Source organism: Tenrec ecaudatus, chromosome 8, assembly GCF_050624435.1.
Source record: "Tenrec ecaudatus isolate mTenEca1 chromosome 8, mTenEca1.hap1, whole genome shotgun sequence".
NCBI lineage: Eukaryota > Metazoa > Chordata > Mammalia > Afrosoricida > Tenrecidae > Tenrec > Tenrec ecaudatus.
The window spans coordinates 79,229,111-79,252,466 of record NC_134537.1 but is presented as its reverse complement, the minus strand read 5'-3'; the positions used below and the strand labels follow the sequence as shown (position 1 = coordinate 79,252,466).

At 48.8% G+C, this 23,356-nt stretch overlaps 1 non-coding gene across 1 annotated transcript; it reads right to left on the bottom strand.

Moving 5' to 3' along the window:
* Positions 1-928: 928 nt before the first annotated feature.
* On the bottom strand, positions 929-1,067 carry LOC142455902 (small nucleolar RNA SNORA48). Its single transcript, XR_012786012.1, has one exon. It is a non-coding gene; the product is annotated as a small nucleolar RNA SNORA48 (small nucleolar RNA).
* Between the last annotated feature and the right edge of the window lie 22,289 nt (positions 1,068-23,356).

Sequence of the window (23,356 nt, the reverse complement as noted above, 5' to 3'; positions counted from 1 at the left end):
CCCTTCCCCAGTGCCCCAGGTCTCTGAGGTTACGAGGCCAAACATGATGCTTGGTGGAGCCCGGGCGGTGGGAGTCATGGTCTGGAGCTGCTCTGGCAGGTGTGTTTCTTAGGAGCAGGAAGGCAGCTGATTCATGATTTCTGACCCTCCTTGAAAACTCAGTGGAGTAATATTGTAACAAAAGGGCCCTGAAGGAAAATATTAACAAATCATGTACAAACTCACACACTGGACAAACGAACCCCATCTGATAAAAAGAAATGGACCCTGTTACACTTTGTGTCAACTGGACTGGGTGTAAAGGGACAGGGGTGGAGTCCGTGGTGGGATTCAACTCACTGAACAAGATTACTGCCCCCATGGCCGCTTTAAGTACCCCAAAAAAAAGATATACTGAAAAGTAGTTTATTGTGTCATATAGTTAATAGTTACAGTTAATAAGAACAATTAAACAAGTACACAAAACTAGACTATGTTACAAGAAAGAGTTTTTTTAATATTATTGAAAAGAATTAAATGATGCCTGATACCCCTCCCCCAAAAAACCCTGTTATTTAAGATGTTTCCATATTAGTGTCCTCACTTGGAATATTGCTTAGTGTCCTCACTTGGAATATTCTTTACTTTTCTCCGAGCATCGTCAGCTGGGTGGCTTATCCTGAACCATCTTTCACTATAGGAGAGGGACCCATTGCTTCAGAGGTAGGCCAATAGACAATAGTCACTGTGTGTGATCGATTAGAAATAGGCCACTTCTCTTCTCTGAACATCTTCTGTGTATCTTTGGAAAACTCCTTCCGCTTCTGCTGAGCTGACGGCAACTATTCTGACAACATTTTTACCAAGCATGATGCTCTTCGCCATGGCTGGTTCCTCCCGATAACATGTTCAGAGTATGTGCCATGAAGTCTTCCCATTCTCATTTTTTTAATGTGTCCTAGGCATGAAACAGCTCTGGCCACGATCTAGGCATCAAGCTAGGATGAGCAAAGGGCTGCCAGTCTGCTCTGCCCCTGACTGATATAAGAGCACCACCACCAATCAGGCCCATTCTCATTCCTAAGGAATATTCTTGCTGCGTTTCCTCCAAGACAACTTTGTTCATTTGTCTGGAAGCCCATGGCGTATTCACTAGTCTTCCCAGCACCATGATCCAAACGCGCCCCTTATTCATTACTCACTTTCACATGCATATGAAACTACTGAAAATACCGTGCCTTGGACCAAGCACGCTTTAGTCTTCAAAGTGGCATCTGTACTTTTTAACTTAGAAAGTGTAGCGCATTTGCCCACTGCAATAAGTCATTTGATTTCTTGACAGCTGTTCACATGTGGATCCAAGTACATGAAATATGTGACAACGTCAGTATTTCTCTCCATCGATCATGATGCTGCGCATTGACGAGTTTCTATTTTCCTTCTGTTCAGGTTTAATCCATCCCGAGGGCTGTGGTTTTTTGTCTTGGTCACTAAGTGTTTTGAGTCCTCTGGGCTTCCAGCACCCATGACGGTGCCATCCGCAGGTCGCAGGCTGATCATGAGTCTTCCTCTGATCCTGATGCCACCTTCGTCTCCATACAGTCCAGGTTCTTGGATTATGCTTTATGAGCTCTTTCAGCCAAGCGGCACCTGACATCCGCAATGGTATCCCTTTGTGACAGTCCTTAACGTGCTACTGATTGAAGTCAAGTTTGGCATGAGAGTGGTGGCTAACTGGCCTCGGCTGTGAGGTGGAAATCCGCATGAATATCAGAAAGCAGAGAGATCCTGACACTTCAAAGTTGCATCTTACCTCTGAGCGAGAGCCTGTTATGCTCCTCGCCCCGCCCCGGAAGCTCCCCTTGGTGCTAGTGGCGGTGCCTTAGGTCAATTCTGACTCAGAGTGACCCCATGTAAGAGAATAGAACTACTCACAGGGTTTTCTGGGTGGTAGTCTGTAGAGCAGAGGGGCACTGAAGCAGGGGAAGGCCCTCCAGACTAACAATGGCCCAAGCAAAGGAACAGTTGAGGCTGGGGCAGGACCAGTCGGCATTTCTTTCTGCTGTGAATAAGGTCGCTGTTGGTCAGCACTTTATAGCAACAATCTTCCCAGGAGTAGATCACCAGATCTTACCATTTGGGCCACCAGGACTCCTTTGAGGAGCCCTTAACAGCCCCTACCAAACCCACTGCCATCGAGTCGACAATGACTCATAGTGACCCTGTAGGCAGGGGAGAACTGCCCCTGTGGGTGTCTGAGACATTAACTCTTTATAGGAGTAGACAACTCTGTTTTTCTCCCGACAAGCAGCTGGTGATTTGAACTGCCCACCTTGTAGGTTGCAGCCTAATTATAACCATTAAGCCACCAGGGCTCCTAGCGAACTACCCCATAGGGTTTCGAACACTGATTCCCACGTCTTTCTCCCCAGAGGGACTGGTGGGTTGGAACCACCAATATCTTGGTTAGCAGTCAAGTGCTTTAACCACTGCATCACCTGAGATCCTTTGGAGAGTCCCTTTTAAAAAAATCAGTCATTGAATCGATTCTGAGTCATAGGGGACCTGTTCCTTCAAGTATAGGGAATCGTACATCTTTACGGCGCAGACAGCCTCAACATCTGTTGTTGTAGTCGTTGGTGCCATCAAGTCGCCTCCGACCACAGCGACCCCATGCGCAGCAGAAGGGAGCACTGCACCGTCCTGCCCATCCTCGCTATTGTTCCTACACCTGAGCACATTGATGCAGCCACGGGGTCAGTCCACCTCCTGAGGGACTTCCTTTTCTCCACCCTTCCACTTTACCAAACACGATGTCCTTCTCGGGTGAGTGGTGTCTCCTGACAACATGCATGTAAGACGAAGTCTTGCCATCCTTGCCTTTAAGGAGCACTTCTTCCAGGACAGTGTTGCTTGTCCTTGTAGCAGTCCAGGTACTTTCAACATTCGTCTTCAACACCACCATTCAAATGCATCCATTCTTCTAAGGTCTTCTTTACCCAATGGCCAACTTTCACAAGTGTACGAAACAATGGAGAATACCCTGGCTTGGGTCAGGCCCAACTTAGTCTTCAAAGTAGCATCCTTGCTCGTCAATACTCTAAAGAGGTCTTATGCAGTAGACTTGCCTAATGCATCTCCTGCATCTACCTGGAGCCTCAGTGGTTTTGAGTCACTCCCTTTTCAGGACGGAGCCCAATGCTTAGCCCACGGGGCCAGCTAGAGCGTCCCTTCTCACTCAAGTGCCGTCAAGTCAACGCTGACTTACAGCAACCAGGTAGGGCAGAGTAAAACTGCCCCATGAGTTTCCGAGACTCTGTTTACACAAGTAGAAAGGTTGGACTTCCCAGCAAGGCCCACATGGAAGAAGCACACCAGCCTGTGCAATCACGAGGTGTCGAAGGGATTAGGTATCAGGCATTATCAGAAAAAAAAAATCTTACCATAGTGAATGAAGGGGGAAGTGCAGAGTGGAGACCCAAAGCCCACTTGTAGGCCACTAGAGATCCTCTTGCAGAGGGGTCTAGGGGAGGAGATGAGTCAGTCAGGGTGTGATATAGCACCGATGAAGAATACAGTTTTCCTCCAGTTCCTAAATGCTTCTTCCCCTCCGCAACCTCGCCCAACTATCATGATCCGAATTCTACCTTGCAAGTCTGGATAGAGCAGAGGATGTACCCTGGTGCAGATAGGAGCTGGAGGCACAGGGAATCCAGGGTGGATGATACCTTCAGGACCAGGGGTGTGAGTGGCGATACTGGGAGGGTAGAGGGTGAGTGGGTTGGAAAGGGGGAACTGATTACAAGGATCTACATGTGACCTCCTCCCTGGGGGACGGACAACAGAAAAGGGGGTGAAGGGAGATGCTGGACAGGGCAAGATATGACAAAATAGTGCATGAGGGAGGGGGAGTGGGGAGGGAGGGGGAAAAAGAGGACTTGATGCAAAGAGTTTAAGTGGAGAGCAAAAATGCTTTGAAATTGATGAGGGCAAAGAATGTACAGATGTGCTTTATACAATTGATGTATGTATGAATTGTGATAAGAGTTGTATGAGTCCCTAATAAAAGGTTTAAAAAAAAAAAAAAGAAAGAAAGGTCAGACTTCCTCCGGCAGAGCGGCCAGTGGTTTCAAACCATTGACCTGGCAGCTAGCAGCCCGACTGGTAACCACTACACCATGCAGACTCTCTTAGCTATAGCAGCAAAACTGCTCTGGAAGAGTGCCATCTGGTGGTTTCAAGCATTGGGAAGCCCACAGTGTACCCCCAGCATCTCCCTATTTCTCTCTTGAAGGACTTGTGTCCTTGTTGTGCGCGCGCTCTTCCCAGAGTTCTGTGCTTCTCTGTCCGGACTTCCCTTGACCACCGCCCGCCCCTCCCCCCCCACCATGGCACACTTGCTCTCACAGACACACACCCCTTGGCTATTGCCCAGTCACCTCCGAGGCACACGTTCCTTCTCCAGCTTGCTGTCTCTTGCTCATTTCTTCATTTTGCTTCTGTTTAGGATGAGAGGAGGGTGAAAAAGTTACCTCAGTCATAATTTATAGGAGATATAAGTAGATCTGTATTAATGAAAGGAAATGTATTAGGGGAGTGGAAGGTAAACACAAATGAAAACAGCAAAGATACCAGCAGTCCCACATGTGGGGATGCTTGGGAGAGCGCCTCAGATGAGTTCAGAAGCCCGGTCTGTCTCTTGAGCTCCTTCTAAGAAACTTCTTTTTCCTTACAAACCAGCATTTGGGGTGAAAAAAATCATTGCTTTGTCTGTTATTTTTGTTTGTTTGTTTGTTTCATCTAAATTGATTCCATCTACATGAGTTTGCAATATTGTGTTAGTCTAAGTAGACTAGAGAAACAAATTCATAGACACTCATATGTGTATAAGAAAGAGCTATATATAAAGAGCAATTAAATATTGAGAAAACATCCCAGCCCAGTCCAGATCAAGTCCATAAATCTGATATTAGCCCATATCTCCTATAAAGTCCTCTTCTGACTCATGAAACACATGCAATGATGCCAAATGCAGGAAGATCACAGGCCAGTGGGTGGGAAGTCTTGTGGGTCCAGTAGTGTTTTAAGCATCTCCTCACTGGCAGGGGTCTCCATGTGGTTCCTTCAGCTCTAAACTCTGACTGCCTCAGGGTAACTTCATGTGGCTTCTCCTCAGAAATATCTCACAGGGAGTGAGTAGAGAGAGAGAAGCTCCCAGGGGGGTGTCTCTCTCTCTCTCTCTTTCTCTCTCTCTCTCTCTCTCTGTCTCTGTCTCTCTCTCTCTCTCTCTCTCTCTCTCTCTCTCTCTCACACACACACACACACACAGAGTCAGACAGAAAGGCGAACTCACACATAGCCACTTAAGCCTTCTCCTTTTGGGGGACAATGTTGGTCTGTGTTCTCGCACAGTCTATAGGAACTTTGAGCCCCCTCAGGGACTCTGCCTCTCAGGCTGCACAGTGACCCCCAGGAAGTCAAGGAAAATGTGGGGATTTCATTTGACCAGGTTGACCAGGAAGAACTTTCTCCTCAGCAGGATTCAAGGGAGCACAGGATGGTGGCCCCACTGGCAGCAGGTCCAGCCGCAGGTTAGCTCTACCTTCTTGATGTCTCTTAAGAAAGAAGACAGAGGACACTAGCTTTGTTTTCTGCCTTTTCTTCCCCATTCCTTTTTCTCTACCCTCCTTTCTCTCCGGATTTTCCCTTCCTCATTCTATGCTGGGCTCTCTGTCAGTCACTAGTGTTTCCAGAAGGTCTACACAGAAGGGCCTCGAGGTCTTTCACAGTTTCAACTTGAGACCATTCCCTGGACTGCACTTTTCATAAAATTGAAGAAGCATCATGTGCGCGCGTCAGAGAGATGGGCCGGCACTGATGGAGACTGGGGGGTCTAAGCCCCCAGCTCCCCGTGCCTCGGGCACCACTGCTTCTCCACTCAGCCTCTGCATAGCCTGGTCCTCCTTTCGGCTCTGTGTCTGTGTGGCCAGGGGCTTCCCATGCAGGGCCACTCCCGTCCATTTCACTGCCTGCAGCTCTCTGGTCCCAGAAGGGCAGCTATCTGGCTGGTCCATCCACTCGACAAAGCGTTTGTCAGTGTTAATGGATGTAAAACTGCCTATCCTGACATGTTTTCTGTATTCCAGGGCCTTTGATCTCCTTGTCTGCAGACATAAATGATAGGATTACCGCGACATCCAGAACATGGCACCAAAAAATGTCTTTCACGGAGGTGCTCCTGCCTTGGAAGATAAGAGTGAGAAGAAGCAATCCCGAGAGCCATTAAGACCCTCAGCCCGAGGGGAACTTTACTTGGGTGAGATGGCTTTGGGAGGCTGGCCTAGAAGGATCCCCCTGTCATTATTCGCCGTTATTGTTTATATCTGCGTCATGTGGATAAAGAAAGCGGTCACTTCTGGCACTGCCTCACTCCCTGAAGATTACAAGCAACTGTGGCTGACATTTGCCAAGTTTTCTTTGACTGACAGCGTGGTGGCGTATGGTTACTGTCAGGAATTTCTGACGGTGGGGCTGGAGTGTGGGTCACAGGAGTGGGGCTGGTATTTTTAGGGTACTTGTAATCCTCAGCTGGATTTAGACCAGCTCTCCAGACTGTTTTAAAGCCTCTACGTCACCCCTGCTTGCTCGTCTCCTGAGGGTGATCACGCGGACTAAAGAGAGGCTGGGGTTGGGGCTCAATCCCTGACTATTCTGTCCAGTAGAGGCTGAAGGTGATTAGAGATTGGAGTTTGGCCTAGATCAGATAACCAGGGCGGGGTGGGGGGGAGACCATCAGCGAAATGATAATGGACCTCACAAGTTGGTCACCTGGGCGGCTTTATCTCAGTTCCCTATTTCTCCTGTGTTGAATAAGACCTCCATCTCTACTGCCAGGAGGCTTGGGAAACATACCAGTTATGCATTGCACCGCTAACTTCAAGTTCAACAGTTGAAAAAACACCTCCGGAGAAAGAGGAGGCTTTCTACTCCTGTAAAGAGTTATAGTCTCAGAAATCCACCGGGCAGTTCTACCTTATCTTGCAGGATCGCTGTAAGTCAGTGAGACAGTGATCTCCACTCTCACGTTTATGAAGTGCCTAGCCCTGGTTGTGCTGTTGGATAAGTATTGGACTACTAACTGAACGGTCAGTGGATCAAATCCACCAGCCTCTCCCAGGAAGAAAGATGAGGCTGTCTGCTCCTGTAAAGATTTACAAAGCCTCAGAAACCCTACACAGGGTCTCTATGTGTTGGGCATGTTCATGTTTGGTAAAGTAGAGAGGCAGCAAAAAAGAGGAAGGCTCTGGACAAGATGGATGGACACCGGGGCTGCAACTATGAGCTCAAACATAAGAACAATTGTGAGGCTGGTGCACGACCAGGCAGCATTTCGTTCTGTTGTACATAGGGTCACTGAGTCTGAATCGACTCAATGGCACCTAACAACGGTATGTGTTGGAATCAGCTTGATAGCAGTGGGTTTGTGTATTTTTGTTCGGCTTGGGGGTCATCTGGGCTGGGTATTATGTTAGAGTAGGCATATTTACTGCTTGCGGCACTCACGATCTTGTCACCGCCTTTCTTTTTGTAAAATAATTACGCTGCCTCTCTGAGTTGGAAAAGATCCATAAAAGCCATCTAACCAAATTCCATCTATTGTTTTAGTGCCTCCAACAATATCACTAGGAAGTAATCACCCACTCAAGCTTAATATTTTTTTTGGTGTCGGACCAAAATATGTCTCCTTGGTCTGACTCCTCCTCTCTGAGGCTAACCAAGACAAACATAATCCCATTTCCACAGATCTAATTCACTGGCAGGTCATACCCCACATCTGTCAAATGATGAAGTACAATCGTGTGATGTCTAAGTTACACCCCAAGGAGCCCTCATGGTGTCATGGTTGCAAGTTGGGCTGTGTTCCTCAAGGTCAGTGGTTCGAAATCACCAGTGGGTCCTTGCGAGAAAAATGAGGCTTTCTCACAGTGGCAGTTCTATCTGCCCTATAGGGTCTTCATGAGTCCAAATCAACTCGACGGCAGTGAGTTTGGTTTTGGAATTTAAGTTACATCCCTAGCCCTACCTAGCCCATCACAAACTGCTAAAGACACTTGTGTGAATTAGAAAGAGGTGCCTTGCGCCAAGACACTTTACCGCCACCTGCTGGGAAATGGTGGTTTCCCTTTTGTCCGGTACACAGCGGGCACCACCTCACCTCATCCGGAGGGTTCCTGCCAGCCCCAGAGGTGAGATGCCCCACTTTCTCCACTTCACTGGGGACAGTCTCAGCACAGGGTGAGCTCAGCCTCACCCTATGGTCTCATCAAAAGCCACATTGGAAAAATATATATTTTTAAAGCACGTTTAAGTGTCCTAGAAGTCTGCAGCGACCCTTACCCCCAAATTAGAAAGCGTCCCACACTCCCAGATGCTGGCAGCATCCGTCCCGTCCCTGCCTCCCTTGTGTGTTCTTTCCCGCAAGGGTTCCTCCTTCCAGGAGCCTGCCTCCTGCTGTCTTGTCCAGGACTAGGTGGGAAAGTCCAAGGGAGGCACGGGGAGAGTGGACAACTCAAATCACTGCCATCGAATTGGTGCGGCCTCTTACTAACCCTATAAGACAGAGTAGAACTGCCCCCTGAGGACTGCCGAGACTAACTCTTCACAGGACTAGAAAGCCCTGTCTTTCTCCCGAGGATGGTTTTGAACTGCTGACCTTGCAGTTCACAGCCCAACACGCAACAACTATATTACCGGGACTCCTTCTGTCCCCAGATTAGGCCCTGAGACCCTGAGGTTGTGCAGATGAATGGAACCTGGGGACAAGAGACCAGACCCCCAACCCTCACCCTACCCCAATGTGACCGGTTTCCAATCCAGGTGAATATCTGGTTGGCACTTGATACTGACAGTTTCTCCTCAGGGAACAGAAAATAAAGGCCTTTATCTTGTTGAATTATCTCCAGAAAATGATTTCCAGTCAGGAATAGTTATCCAAGTGCCAGTGGCCCAAGTTTAGGGCAACATCCAGGGCTTTACTCCATTTCCTGTATAAATCGCCCATGTTCAAGTTCCCAGATGAGTCTCACTTTCCACTCCTGGATGAACTCGGCAGCTGCTCCAGTCAGTGGAGCTGAGCCTGAAGGGATAGGGAGATTTGGGGACTGGAGATTGGCAGCGATGACAGCATTCTACTCAGAGCTGGAAGCAAAGTTTGACTTCTTTAGGATGGTCACTTCACTAGGGAAAAGACCGCGAATTCACGGCCATCAAGTTGATGCCCACTCATAATGACCTTATAGGACAGGGTAGAACTGTCCTTGTGGATTTCCAAGTCTTTTCACTCTTTCCAAGAGTAGAAAGCCTCGTCTTTCTCCCAGGGAGCTGCAGATGGTCTCAAACTGCTAACCTTGTGGTTAGCAGACCAACCCACAGCCAAGCCACCAGGGCTCCTGTAAGTAGGCACACCCCACAATAATCACCTGCCCTGTCTCCCTCCAGCAATGAGGAGCAAGGATACCCGGAAAGGTAGTGTGTGAACCGCATGTGTGCAGGGTGGTTGTGGAGCCACCGCTGCTGGACAGGCTTGAGTTTAAACCAAATTTCTCAACAAACTGATCTTGTGGACTCACATTAGCAACCCAGTTATTTTCAGAGTCTTCATAAAATCTCCTTTGTTAAATGAGGTGTTACTGTTCTAGGAAAGTGCATTTGTTGGGGTCCAGCCAGAAAAAAGAAATCCCCTCCAAATATTGAGCTCAGTGGGTTTTGAAGTCAGGACTGGTCATTCGAGGGAAAATCCAAAGTATGCCTCAAGATCACACAAGCCTTTATTAAACAAACATCCTGAAATGTGAACTTGTGGATTCCCAGTTTAGCTTCCCTCTTGGTCTACACACTGCTTGCTTTCTTGAGCTTTGTTTTGGTTTGTTTGTTTTATTTTTTTTAGAATTCTTTAATTTTTTAACAGTTTGATTGACATATAATTCATAAACCATACAACTCAATGGTTTAAATATATTGAAATGAGTTCTGTAATCATCACCATAAATTAATTTTAGAACATTTTATTCATTCTTATATTCATTATTATTAGCTTTCCATTGTCTCCCAACTTCCCCCCGCTCAAAGCCCTAAAAATCTTTTAATCCAATGACTGTCTCTATAGACTGACTGACCAATCCTGGATTTCATATAAAGAAAATAATACTCAAAAAAAATTCCCGCAATGACAAAAGAAAAAACATACAAATTCAACCCAAGAGAAAGCAAACGATAATAAAAACTAGATCAAATTAAAAATGGGTCACTAGGGAAAACAATGAAAATACATTAAATTTTAATCTTACCACATCTGCAGTAATCCACTTTCCAATGCACTTTGTCTGAGAGCAAGTCTATCCATATTCCTGGTCAGTGTCTGAGGGAATTCAATGGAGGTTTGATCCACATGGGGACTCTGTAAATAGATTTGGGGCTTTTACTTCTGCAAATGGGTGTTCAGCATTTAAGCACTAAGACAATTCCCTCCTCTGATCATGGGTTTTATAACTTGCAATCTTTGGCTAACATGACCAGGTGTGCTCCTTCCATGTGGACTTAGCTGACAGCTCACTTCGTTGGCTTCTTATTTCAGAACAACCCTTTACGTCTATACCCTGCTGAAGGAAGTGTTTCCATCTCCCTACCCTTCCTCCAAAGAATTCTATGCTCTTTGATTTACAGCACATCAAAACAGCCATTTCGGCATCCTTGAGGGATTCAAGTTGTGTTTTAGGGAGCAAAATGGACTCCGAGTGGATAGGATCAGGGCAGTAGGGTGGATTGGGTAAAGTTTCTCCAAAAAATCCTCCTAGGGCAGCCCTTGCTCCCTTAAGGAATGAGCAGGTACAGTTCTTTGTCATAATAGGGGGTGGGAGGAAAGCACAACTTGCCTGGCCTTTACCTCTGCAGGGCAATTTTCAATTTACTTTAAAAACCTCCCAGGAAGCCTTCATGCTTGTCCCGAGTCCAGGGAGAAGATCTATCAAGAGTGCCTCTGTGGAGCCCATACCTCCTGAGCTAACCTCTCTGCCTTGACTTTCCTGATGCTCTTGGAGCGCAGCACTTGGTGGAGTGCATGCTGAGAGAATGTGTGTGTGGCGCTCCCCGGAACTCAGCGGTGGATCGATCCACACACAGCTGTCCTGTATGAACGGGACCCTGCGAGCAGTGCTTTTGCCTTGCCCTTGTCTAGAGGCCGGGATTGCTGAGAACCCAAAGGGTAGTGAAACAATCCTGTAATTAGAACAGCAAGAAGAAACCACCCTAGGGTGTGGACGGGGGTGAGTGGGGGCAAGCCTGAGGGCGGAGGCTGGATTACTGAAGTCCAGGAACCAGAATGACCCCTAAGACACCGGAACCAATGGGAACCTGTGGAATAGACCAGAGGACTCGATCTGAGAGCAAATAGGCCCAGAACCAAAATCCAGTCCGCTTCTTTCTCTATCCAGCATCTAGCCTGGCCTCTTACCTATACTGGTATTTGACCATCCGACAACAACTTCCCACTTTGCCCTACACATGGAAACTTCCCATCTAAGGAACCACCGAATTGGATGGCAGAGACCACAGAAGTCCAGTGATGTCCGTGCAGGCCAGGGCAGGGATGAGGGTGGTGAGAGAGGAGCGAAGGCCTGCATAGCAAACAGAAGATATTCTGTGGGCTCTTTGTGGACAGATGCCTGTGCTCTGGAGCCCACACTGAGGGTCGGAGACCACCTAGCCCCTCTGGCTACATTAGTGGTCCTGCCCTCGACAGGGCTGTGGCGGTGAGATGAGGTGAGCCTGGTCCAACCCCTGGACTCTCTTAGGCTGGATGAGCATTTGGTCCCAGACTGAGGGCCTTCATGGCTGGCGTAGGCCATCATCATCCCTTGCTGGGCATCTGACTCAGCCCAGAGAGATGACAAAAGCTGTCGAGTCCCTCCCCCCGCAGCCTCAGTCTAGACCCGCTGGCCTGCTCACCTAGCACCCCCATCTTAGCTAACTCCCCACCTCTGGGTCCCATCCATACCACAGAGGGCCAGCACAAGGCCTCGCCCCCTCTAACCACACCCCGCTCCTCATTTCTCTCCTCCCAGGGCTCCCCGATATGGAGGCCCTCAGAAAGCACCATGTGGGAGTCAAGCCAGACTTCCGTGCCACCTGTATTCCCCTCCACCTGCCTGGCTTGCCACCCTCATCCAGGATGGTGCATGAAGCTCAGTCCCACCACCTGCTCTCCTCTACTTCTCTCTCCCTTCTTCTTCAGTCTCCTGGTGTCTGAAAGGAGAGGATCCCTCACTTCCTTAGACTGCTTTTCCAGAACCTTCCCTGGATCCTACCCCCTTCCTACTGAGATAGCAGCTGCCTGGTGAAATAGATGTGGCGAGAAGGAAGCAGACTGACAAGAAAACACGCTCCAAATCTCACGGCCACCGAGTCAATGCCAACTCATAGAGATCCTACAAGGGCAGCGTAGACTGCCCCTTTGGGTTTCTGAAACTAGCTTAACGAGAGTGGAAAGCCTCGTCTTTCTACCTGCTGGTTTGGAACGGCTGACCCAAGGAAACATAAATCAGGAAGTACTTCCCCAAGCTAATTTTCATGATATAGGTGGTAGGAAAGAATCCTTGGGGAAATCCCGGGAGAGGGTAGAGCTCTGCTGAAAGCTAGGAAGCTGGGGAGTGGAAGGCTTGCTAGAGACAGGAAGGTGGAGTTGTGGGAACCGGGCACTCGGTCCCAAACAGCCCTGGCCCTCGGACCAGAGCAGGGGACTCAGGCTGAGCAATCTTCTCAGGAGAACTCCCTGGGTGTCTGAAGGAAGCAAAATAAAAGGCTTTTCCTTTGCTTTGCATTCAGAGGTGTCAAATGGGTGGTTTCTGACCAACTGGATTGAGGTAATAGTTCTCTGAGAATTATGGCGTGGCCATCCTCTTGAATGACGATCTTGGAGAGCCAGGTTCCAGAGACAGCCTTCTGGTTACAAAGTACCCTTACCACACACATCCATCCATGCAGGCCCAGTGGAATCTATTTCCTTGGCTGTCCGAGTACCCCAACCCTAACTGAGGCCACCCCAGCTTCCTGCCTTCATCAATCCTTGAAGCCAACCAGGCTTCTAAGGACCGCCTGGGCTCCCTGCACCCAAAGCTTTCTCCTTGCACCTCAGTGGCTCACCAGGCTGAGTGGAGCCATCAGAAACCCACCGAGGCAGCTCCACTCTGGGCTGAATGGAGCCAGTGGGCCATCTCGTTGATACAGAAATAGAAGACGTGGGTGGGAATCCTGGTAGCCAGGCTGGTGATCCTTGGATATGTCCCATCACCTCACCTAAACAACACTATCCTCACTTGAAACATGAGATAGACCTGCTTAGCCTTCCTCACTGGGGGGTTTCCAAGACAGCAGCTGGATACTAAGTACCAAAGTAGATTGCTAACTATAAATCCTTACCCTGCAGACTTTAACGGTTGATGATTTAAGTACACTCAAGGGTGCATCAGAAGAAAGGCCTGGTGATCTACTTCCCCAAATTCAGCTATGAAAACCCCTGCAAATGGAATCTCCACGTATCAGATCTGACTCCATAGCAACTGCTTTGGGGCGGGCAGGAGGGGGGTGTTATAATATTGTTTCTAAAATCAAATTCTAAGCTCCCGACAAGCAGCTCTACAGCCATCTTCTTCCTGTCGACGTCTCTCCTTTGGGTGGACTGGCAGACCGTCCTCCAAGCAGAAGAATGAATCAGAGGGTCCTTCAGATTCCGTGGATTCTTTAAACCATGTCTACTTCAGTTCACTGAATTACTGTTTTAAATTTCTGGAATGCCGGAGAAGCAAAAGCCGCCTCCGACCGGGGCGCTGCCTCCCACCCTGTCTCCTTGAACCCGGGCCTCCTCTTGGAGCCCCCCACTGTGCATGTCCCCGGCAGGAGCCTGGACAGAGTCCAGCCCGAGCCGGAGAATAACAACGCAGCTCTCCGGCAAGCATTTGCGCCAATTAAAAAGACAAATTGCTGCCAGCTTATCTCTCCTTCTGCTCTCCCCCTCTTTCCCGTCCCACCCCCGGACATTGGGCGCTCCCCTCCAGCAAAAGCGGCCGAAGGACGACCGAGGATTCCTTCTGAAACCACTAGACTGTCCTTTCCTTCTCCACTCCCTCTCGCCCAGCCCCCCGCCCTGGCCTGGCCTTTCAAGGTCAATGACAGATGGAGCTGCTCCTTTGGCCTGCGCCTGGAGTGTCCCGGCTGCTGCGTGAGGCTGAGGCTGGAGGAGGGCAGGGAGGGGCAGAATGGACGGGGGGAACCAGGCACAGGAAGGCCACTGACTAAAAAGACCCTTCTTTTTGTCTTTTTCCTTCTTCCTTCCTCCTTTCCTTCCCTCTGCCTTGGAATGAAACAAATAAGCAACCAAACTTTGGAGCATCATGTTGAGTTCTAGCCTAGGGTCTGGAGCTTCAACAGAAGGTTCTACTTCCACACACCCCCCGCCCCACCAGACACCAAAAGCAAACTCACTGCCCTCAGTCCATGCCAACTCACAGTGACCCTATAGGACAGGGTAGAACTGCCCTGTGGGTTCCCAAGACTGTCACTCTTTACAGAACAGAAAGCCCCAAATGTCTTCCCAAGGGGGGCTGATGGTTTCAAACTGCTGACCTTCGGGTTAGCAGCCTAATGTGTACCCACAACACCACCAGGGCTCTATGTCCGCAGGGACATGGAATTGGCTTATCCCATAGTTGGGGGACCCATGACCAAAAGAATGGGTCGGAGGCTGCTGCAGAAAGAAAAGCCAAAGATTTGGGGAGAAAAAACCTGGGACTCCTTCAGCCTCCAACCCCAACTAGCTCTGGGAGCCAAGGCAAGTTACTGAAGCACTGGAAGCCTGTGTTTGCATTTGTGAACCATCTTTCTCACAGGAAATGCAGAAGGCTTCAAGAAGTCGCGTGTTAAGTGCCTGGCACCACACGAGGGCCCAGGAGGCACGCCATGCATGTGTGCTCCCCTGTGGTAACCTGATGGCAAGCTCATTTCTCTAGGGCTCTGGCTTTCATTCCCATCGTGTCTTTCAAGGGTCTCACACACATCACCAATGGAAAGTTGAACTGACTGTAAATACGACCCGGGGTGACTGTGCCTTTCTGATGAACTCCTACGTGAGCCTCAAAACCTACCCAGCTGGCACCACTCCGGCTTTCGTTCCTCCATCATCCTCTCAGCACAGTGATCACATTTTCAGTCTTATTCTGTAGTGTCACATTTCTTCCGTTCAGCTCATGAGGATTCTGAGTGTCTGCTGTGGCCAAGGCACTCTGGGAGCACCACGAACCTCGGGGAGTGGAAAGATCAAAAGCCTTGCTCTCCCTCAGTGGATGTTTATGTTGGAACAGATATATATATATATATATATATATATATATATATTAATAAACCGCATTTGAACCTCCTTTACCTAATTAATGGATTAAATTGTGTTCCCTCTACAATATGTGTTGTGAATCTTACCCCCTATACCTGTGATGATAATCCCATTTAGGAATGGGTTTCTTGTCATGTTCATGAGAGTATATGAGTATTACCAAACAAACCCCCCAAAAGCAGACTCACTGCCATCGAGTCAATCCAACTCGTAGCAAGCCTTGAGGACAGGGTAGAACTGCCCTGTGAATTTCCAAGACTGTCACTCTTTATGAGAGGAGAAAGCTCTGTCTTTCTCCCACGAGTATTACCAAACCAACCCAAACTCACTGCTGACTCATCGTGACCCGATGAGTGTAATAGTGGGTCTTGAGTCCTTCTCTCTTGAGCTATGCAAAAGCAAGTTGAGCAAGCAAGCCAGCAAAGATGAGGGAAGACAATGCCAGGCCACACGAAACCTCTAAGGAGCCAAGAAACAGAAGTTGAAGAGACAAGGACATTTCCCCGGAGGAGACAGAAAGAGAAGCCTTCCTTTACTCTCTGGTCCCTGATTTTGGACTTCTGGCCTCCTAAACTGTGAGAAAATAAGTTTCTGTTTATTAAAGGGTAGTACCCCCTTGTGGTATTTCTGACATAGCAGTCCTGGACAACTGCCCTAGACTGTGAACACCCGAGAAACTACCAGACAGAGTGGGAGCTCTGCAGATGTTCATTATCCTCCTCTCCAGGTGAGACTTCATTTTCAGGCGTTCTCTCCTCTGGGGACATGGCCAGGGCTAGTCATGGGCCCTTTAAGTGTTCAAGATCCATTGCGCCTTAGGGCTGCACAGCTCTGAGCGCCCTGTTGACAGACACCGCAGGAGACTCAGCAGCTGTCTGATACGGATAAGGTTCTACCAGGCTCTCCCTACTTCAGAGAAGGAAAGCACATCAGAGAGAGGTGCAATCCAATTCCCCCCCCCCCCACTGCCCAGGCTCTCACCCCAGGACCATGCACCCCAAGGTGGGGGGCGGGGTTTGCAGACTGGAAGGGATCTCTCCAGACAGTCCGGAACTGCCTGTTGAGTCCTGCCCATGTTCCCAGAGGACCCTGAGGAGGGAGCCAGGAGGGAGCGGATTTCCTTCCTGCTCACTGCTGCAGCCAACTTCTTGAAGAGGAGCATTTTGGGTAATACTCGGTTCAGCCAAAGCTTGGCGTCATTGGATTCCTAGCATGATGGAGCGAAAAAGGAATTCAGAGTTCAGCCAGTCCAACCTCCTCATCAATGGAGCAGGCCCCTGAAGCCCAAAGCGAAAAGGGGTCAATTATCAGACTTGCAGAGTGTTAGGGATCACCTCCTGTAGGGATGGACCATTCATGAACGTCACGCCCCCATTCTACTTTGGGTATCCATCTTCGGTCACTTCTGACCCTCCCCAAGCTAAGTCTACATGGGACTCCTCAATATTTCATCATGGACCCCCCGGCCCACCTCTGCTGGTCCCTGAGCTGACGAGGAAGCAAATCTGTAATGATGTGCAGGGTGGCTGGTCTCACTGAATGTGAGACGATGAAGGACTGGGCTGAGTTTGGATTCGTTGCCTCGTTTGACCCTCTTAGTTCTGCAGGGAGGTATTTTTATGACCTTTAGATGGAGAGAAGTAACATTATTTACTCAAAGTCACACCGCTAGTAGTTTGAATGCTGGCCCCCCAACATTGGCCCTAGGAGGACAGAACCCGGGGGAGGCAGAAGAGCCCATGACAGCATGTTCAGAGTCCAAAGACTACACTCGGAACTTTTCCCCGCCTCCTCTCTCGACCGGGCGCTCAGCTCCCACCATCCTAAACTTAATAACACTGTTTTGTTGCTGTGAGGTACTGTCAAGTCACTTCTGATTTGTGATGACCCCATGTGACAGAGAGAGATGGCCCCATAGAATGCTCTAGGTGGTACTCTTTCTACAAGCAGATTGCCAGGTGTTCTCTACCATGGAGTACTGGGTGGGTTCTCACGGCCAACCTCGTTAGCAGCCCAGCACTTTGTCCTAAGACGACCTGTCCCTCATGTAACAGACTAGCCTGAAGCCCGTGCCCTGTGCTTCAGGCAGAGCGGTAGGCCCTATCCCTTTGTGTTCTCATTTTTATCCTGAACCCAGTCTGATGAGGAGGGTGTTGTTGCCTTTATTTCACAGGTGGAGAAACTGAGGCTCAGAACTAGTTCACAGCACCTCCAGCATTTGAACTTAGGATTTTCAGACTCACAAACCCTACCCTCACCTTCCTGAATTGGGTGTCCTCTCTGGGATGGTCACCACTGGTCTGTATCTGGTGCCACCCCCACCAGGACATCTGCTCCCACATTTGTGGGCCCAAGAACTAAGCCAGCACAGACTCTGGTTCACCGAGAAGTGTGGAACTTGGGGCCTGGAGTGGAACTCCCCAGTCCCTAAGCCAGTGTGGACACATCCATCCTTCCTGCCCCTGGTCATTGTCACCAGCTGGACTGTAAGCATCACAATGGCAGGCGCTCAGTCCCCAACCTAGTAGGTCCTGTTGTACATGAGAGGTGGAGGGAGGCACGCCCATCTCTGCCGCCCAGCTGGCTGTGTGGCCAGAGTTGGTGCGTGGCCTGTGAGATCCATTTCGGCGGACAAGTGGCCAGTATCTGCCCCTCATTTGGAAGTAGTTGTGACTCAGATCAGCTGCAGCAGCCCCTGAGCCTGACCTGGGAAGCCAGATCCAACCCCCACGACTGACTCGCCGAGCAACGGAGGACAAGCCGCTTTACTTTGCTGAGCCTCAGTTTCTCCACCAGCAACCTGGGAATAAAACCAATGGAGTTTCCCGCTCCCTCGTGTGACTGGGGGGAAATCAAACCGCATAAGATCTGTGGCTGCACCTGGCTGCCGCCTGACAATACCAGCCCTATTCCCAAAGCAGGGATGGTGATGGCACAACACCAGCAGTGAAACAATGTTGCCAGCTGCCTGGGGGCCTGAAAATGTCCTTGTGCCTTCCCACGCTTGGGCCCAAGGGCAGTAGGCCCTTGTTTAGAGTCCTTTCCCCGTGAATAATGAACAACCAATGAGAGCCTCCCGCTCCCCTGGGGCTGAGTGGCTGTTGCCTGCGACTCCCTGCGCCCTTGAGAGGCTGCTTGCGGTGGAAGTTTAGTCTGAAATTCCTTGAGGGGACCTCCCCCTGCTGCCGAGCCCATGGCCTTGACGGTGCTGCCTGCTGTGTGGGCTGGGTCGCTCCAAAGTAACAGTGGGAGAGAAAGAGAATGTGAGCTCAGCGATAGTCCCAGAGTCAAGGTCAGAAATAAGTGCAGACCAGAGGCTTTCGGTATCCCCTTCCTACTGCAGCGGTTGTGAACGTAAAGAACGGGTAAGAAGAGATGAGTCGCTTCCATGGCCCCTTTATCTCAGTGCCCCGATATTGTCCAAATCAAGTCACTCCTGTAGCTGGTCTCCAGGGATGTCAGCAGCTCCCGTGAGTCATCAGCCTAGAAGCCCATATTCACCGGCATCTTTCAACTTGGGGGCCTGTCCCTGGGCCAGCACACTCCGCTAGCTGTTCACCAAAAGCTCGGAGGTTCGAGTGCAGCCAGGGCCACCTCAAAGAAAGGCATAGTGATCCTATCTTGGAAAAACTCCGCCATTGGAACCCTGTTCGCTCCTAGCCCACATGGAGTCGCCATTAATCAGAGTTGCCACCGCAGCCAATCACTCTCCACCACCCCGCAGCCCACCCTGGCTGTCACCATCAGTGTGGCTCCTTTGGGCTCCCTTCTGGCTTAGAATTCAAGAGGCATAATTTTTCCAGTCTTGGTTTATCTCAGGCCAGACCATGAGGATTCAAACATGGAAAAGGCACGATACAGAGATATGAAAATCAGATGGTTTCAACAAGAGAATTCCTGGGCACGAACTATGAGATCACCACACGCATGAGACAAGCCCGTAGACAGTTAAGGAGAGGTGGGAGGGAGCGCTGCTCAAAGGAAGTTGTGCTCACAGACACAGAAGCCCGAAGAGACGCTGCCAGTTGAGGGCACTCAGCTGCTAACTGAAGGGTTGGTCGTTCAAACCCACCCGAGGTTCTGGGGGCGGAAAGCCTGGTGATCTACGCCCACAAAGACTATGGCTGAGGAAACTCTCCGTGAGGCAGTTTGTCAATCACTTGGGGCCACTGTAAGCTAAACGCACTGGATAGCACCTAGCACCAGGAACAAGGGGAATGAGGTGGGCTGTGTGCTTGACCCATCCGTAAAATGAGAATAATCAAATTCCGTGGAGATAATGTTAGGACAGAGGGAGACTTTGAGGGAAAGAAAGTGTTTTGAGATAAAGCACTCACAAATGTTATTTCAAATAACCTATCACAAAACCAACCCACTGCCAGCGAGTTGATTCTTTTTTTCCATCCCCCAATGTATCTATCAACTATTTACTCCGTATCAATTATCTATAGCCTATCTACTGCTCTGCATAACAAGTATCTCTCTCATTTAAAAAAAAAAAAACATTTTATTGGGAGCTCTTACAGCTCTTAAAACATTCCATACATCAATGTATCAAGCACATTTGTACATAGGTTGCCATCATCATTTCCAAAACATTTTCTACTTGAACCCTTGGTATCAGCTCCTCTTTCCCCCCTCCCTCTGCTCCCCTCCCACCCTTATGAGTCCTTGATCAATTTTATATTGTTATTATTATTTCATATCTTACACTATCCATTGTCTCCCTTTACCCACGTTTTTGTTATTCATCCCCTTGGGGGGCACGGTATAGCCAACATTTTGATGGGTTCCCCCAATCTCCCCCTTCCCCCCCCAACCCAGTATCTGTCTTCTACCTAGGAGCCATGGTGGTGTAGTGGTTACCCACTGGGCTGCAATCCACATGGTCAGCAGTTCAAAACCCTCAGCAGCTTCAAGGGAGAAAGACAGGGCTTTCTACTCTGGTGAAGAGCTACAGTTTTAGAAACCTATAGGGGCAGTTCTGCCCTGTCCTATAGGGTCACTATGAGTCCATATGGATCAATGGCAAAGCAAAACAAAAACTCACCATCAAGTTGGTTCTGACGCACAGTGCCTCAACAGGACCAAGTCAAACTGCCCGCTAGAGTTGGCAAGGCTCAGATCGTTCCAGAAGCAGCTTGCCACACCTCTCTCCTCTGGAGGGGTTGGTGGGTTCCGGCACTTCCACCTGGAACCTTCATTCGTCATGGGCATCAATGAAACAAGGCCATGGTCATTAGTTTTAGTCTTTTTTTTAATTGAATAGACATACAGAAAACGCGTGAAGAAAGAACACAGATTCCCATGCGTCCCCCTCTCGGATTTCTTATGACCATCTCACACTGGTACTGCACGGTGGTCAGAATTAATGAACCAAAGTTTATATATCACTATTAATGAGGAACATAGTTTACTCAGATTGCCTTCATTTTTACCTCAGATTCCTCTTTTTTTTTTTTCTGTTCCAGGATCCCACCTCATGCTCCTTTGGTGGTGACAGTTCTAGCCTGATCTTTTCTTAATTTCTGAAGAGACAGCATGTACTAAGTACTGAAATACACAAGTGAGAAGAGGTGAAATATTCAGAGGTTTGTAGAACCTCATATAACTTCGCTGAGAAAAGTGATAGACCTTTCAGCATTGAATCATTTGGCTTATGTCAACAATTAATATACTGATTACAAGAGATTTATTTCTGCACTATATGTCCACAGGGCCTGCGCATGTTACAGTCTCAGTTCACTTCATGCTTTGCTGTGAAAGATAATAACATACAGATTTACATGTATTACTACCTGTGATAGGTGGGCTTATTGTGCCAACCTGGCCAATTGGAACATGTGGCATTAATCAGGTCACAGTTTCATTGGAGGGCAAAGAGATAAATGGCTCTGCAAGGCACACCCCACCCCCTTTTCTCCTTAGTGATTGGAGTGCGCTGGAGCGTGCTGCTGCTGCAGCTAGTTCTCTGCTAGTTCTCAACCTGTGACCTACACTACCTGTGGGCCAGGCCAACCCATGCATCTTGTTGCTAGAGCTTGAGGCTCCTGCTTCGCCAAGCTGCTGGTGGGTACATAGCGTGAGCTTGAGGCTGGTTTGATTCCATTGCCCTGCATTGCTTGTGTTAGATAGCCCATCCCAGCCTGCTTAGATAAGCTCTTAGCTAAGCTACTGACCGTTGATGGCCCACCCTGCTGCTGTGGCACACTCTGCTTGCCTTGCTCCTGGAAGGATTCTGCTGTCTGTGTCCTTGACCTTGAACTGGACAACCCATGTGAATTGAAAGACTTCCAGTATCTTAACTGTTCCACAGCAGTGTGTTCAACTGAACCCTCTGTACTGCTGTGTGGACTAATCAGCTGTTACATGGCTTCTCGTTACATGTTATATGCATAAACCCATACATAAGTGTCCTGGTTCCGTTTCTCTAGAAAACCCTGCCTAACACACTACTATTGTTCTTGGTGCTGTTAGGTGCCACTCCATTCGTCCCAACTCACAGTGACACAACAACACACTGTCAGATCCTCCGTCGTCCTCCCAAATGGTGTTATGTTTGAGCCCATTGTTGCAGCCACTATCGATCCATCTTGTTGAGGGTCTTCTTTTTTTCATTTATCCTAAACTTTACAGGCATGATGCCCATTTTCCTCCTGATAACATGAGTACATCAGACAAGTCTCACAATTCTTGCTTCTAAGAGTTTCTTAGCCATACCTCTAACAAGACAGATTTGTTTGAGTTTGTGACAATACATGGTAGATATCTGTTTAATTTTTATTGTGAATCAGGTAAAGGTTTACAGATAGGTCACAAGTTTTGACTACATGTCATGTCTATATTCTTCAGCACCGTAATTTAAAGGCATAAACCCCCTTCAGGCTTCTTCATTCACTGCCCAGCCTTTGTGTGCATGAGATCATTGACAATATCCTGGCAGTGCATCCTTTGATTCCTTGGTAGTGGCTTCCATGAGCACTGACTGTGGTCCAGGTAACATCAAGCCTTTGACAAGTTTACTATTCCCTACCTTTAGCAGGTTAGTGCAGTCGTAAGAATGATGTGTCCTCTTTATGTGGAGGTATAACCCACGCTGACGACCACAGTCTTTGGTCTTCATCAGTAGGTGCATCAAGTCCTTCCGGCTTTCAGAGAGCACCGTTCCCCTCTGCATGCTACAGGCTGTCACTGTGGTCTCCACCCATCGTGATGCCACCTTCTTCACATAGACCAGCTTCCTGAACAATCTGCTCGGCATACAGATTGAATACGAGTGAAGGAAAGACACAACCCCGATACACACTTTTCCTGGTTTTAAACCACAGAATATCCTTCAGTTCTCCTCCAACAACTGTCTCTTGGTCTATGTACCAGTTCCACACGAGCACAATTAAGTGTTTGGATTTTCACGTTTCCAAATGCTGTTCATGGAGGAATCAGACAGACTGAGAAAGGTCTCTACATTTGCACAGTAAGGTTTTGCTCCATCAACAGAGCACAGCTAAATACCTGTCTGGTCTTCTCTGCTCGCAGTCAGGGTCAATCTGACATCAGCAATGATCGCCCTCCTTCCACAGCCTCTGCTGAATCTGGTTTGAATCTCTGGCAGCACCCTGTTGATGTGCTCCTACAACTGTTTTGGATTACAGTCAAAAAGGTGGATGTGTGCATGATAATGATAAGAAGCTCTGGTGGTTAAAGAATTTTCACCGTCTACTGGATCACTTTCTTGGGGATGACACAACTCTGGATCTCTGCCAGTCAGTGGGCCAGGAGGCAGTCTTCGGAGAGTCTTGACAGAGACAAGCGAGTATTTCCAGTGTTGCATCCATTCATTGAAACATCTCCTTGGTCCTCTGTCAATTCTCATGGCCTTGTTTTTCTCCAAGGCCTTAAGTGTACGTTGGACTTTGTGTTTTAAGATTACAGTTTTTT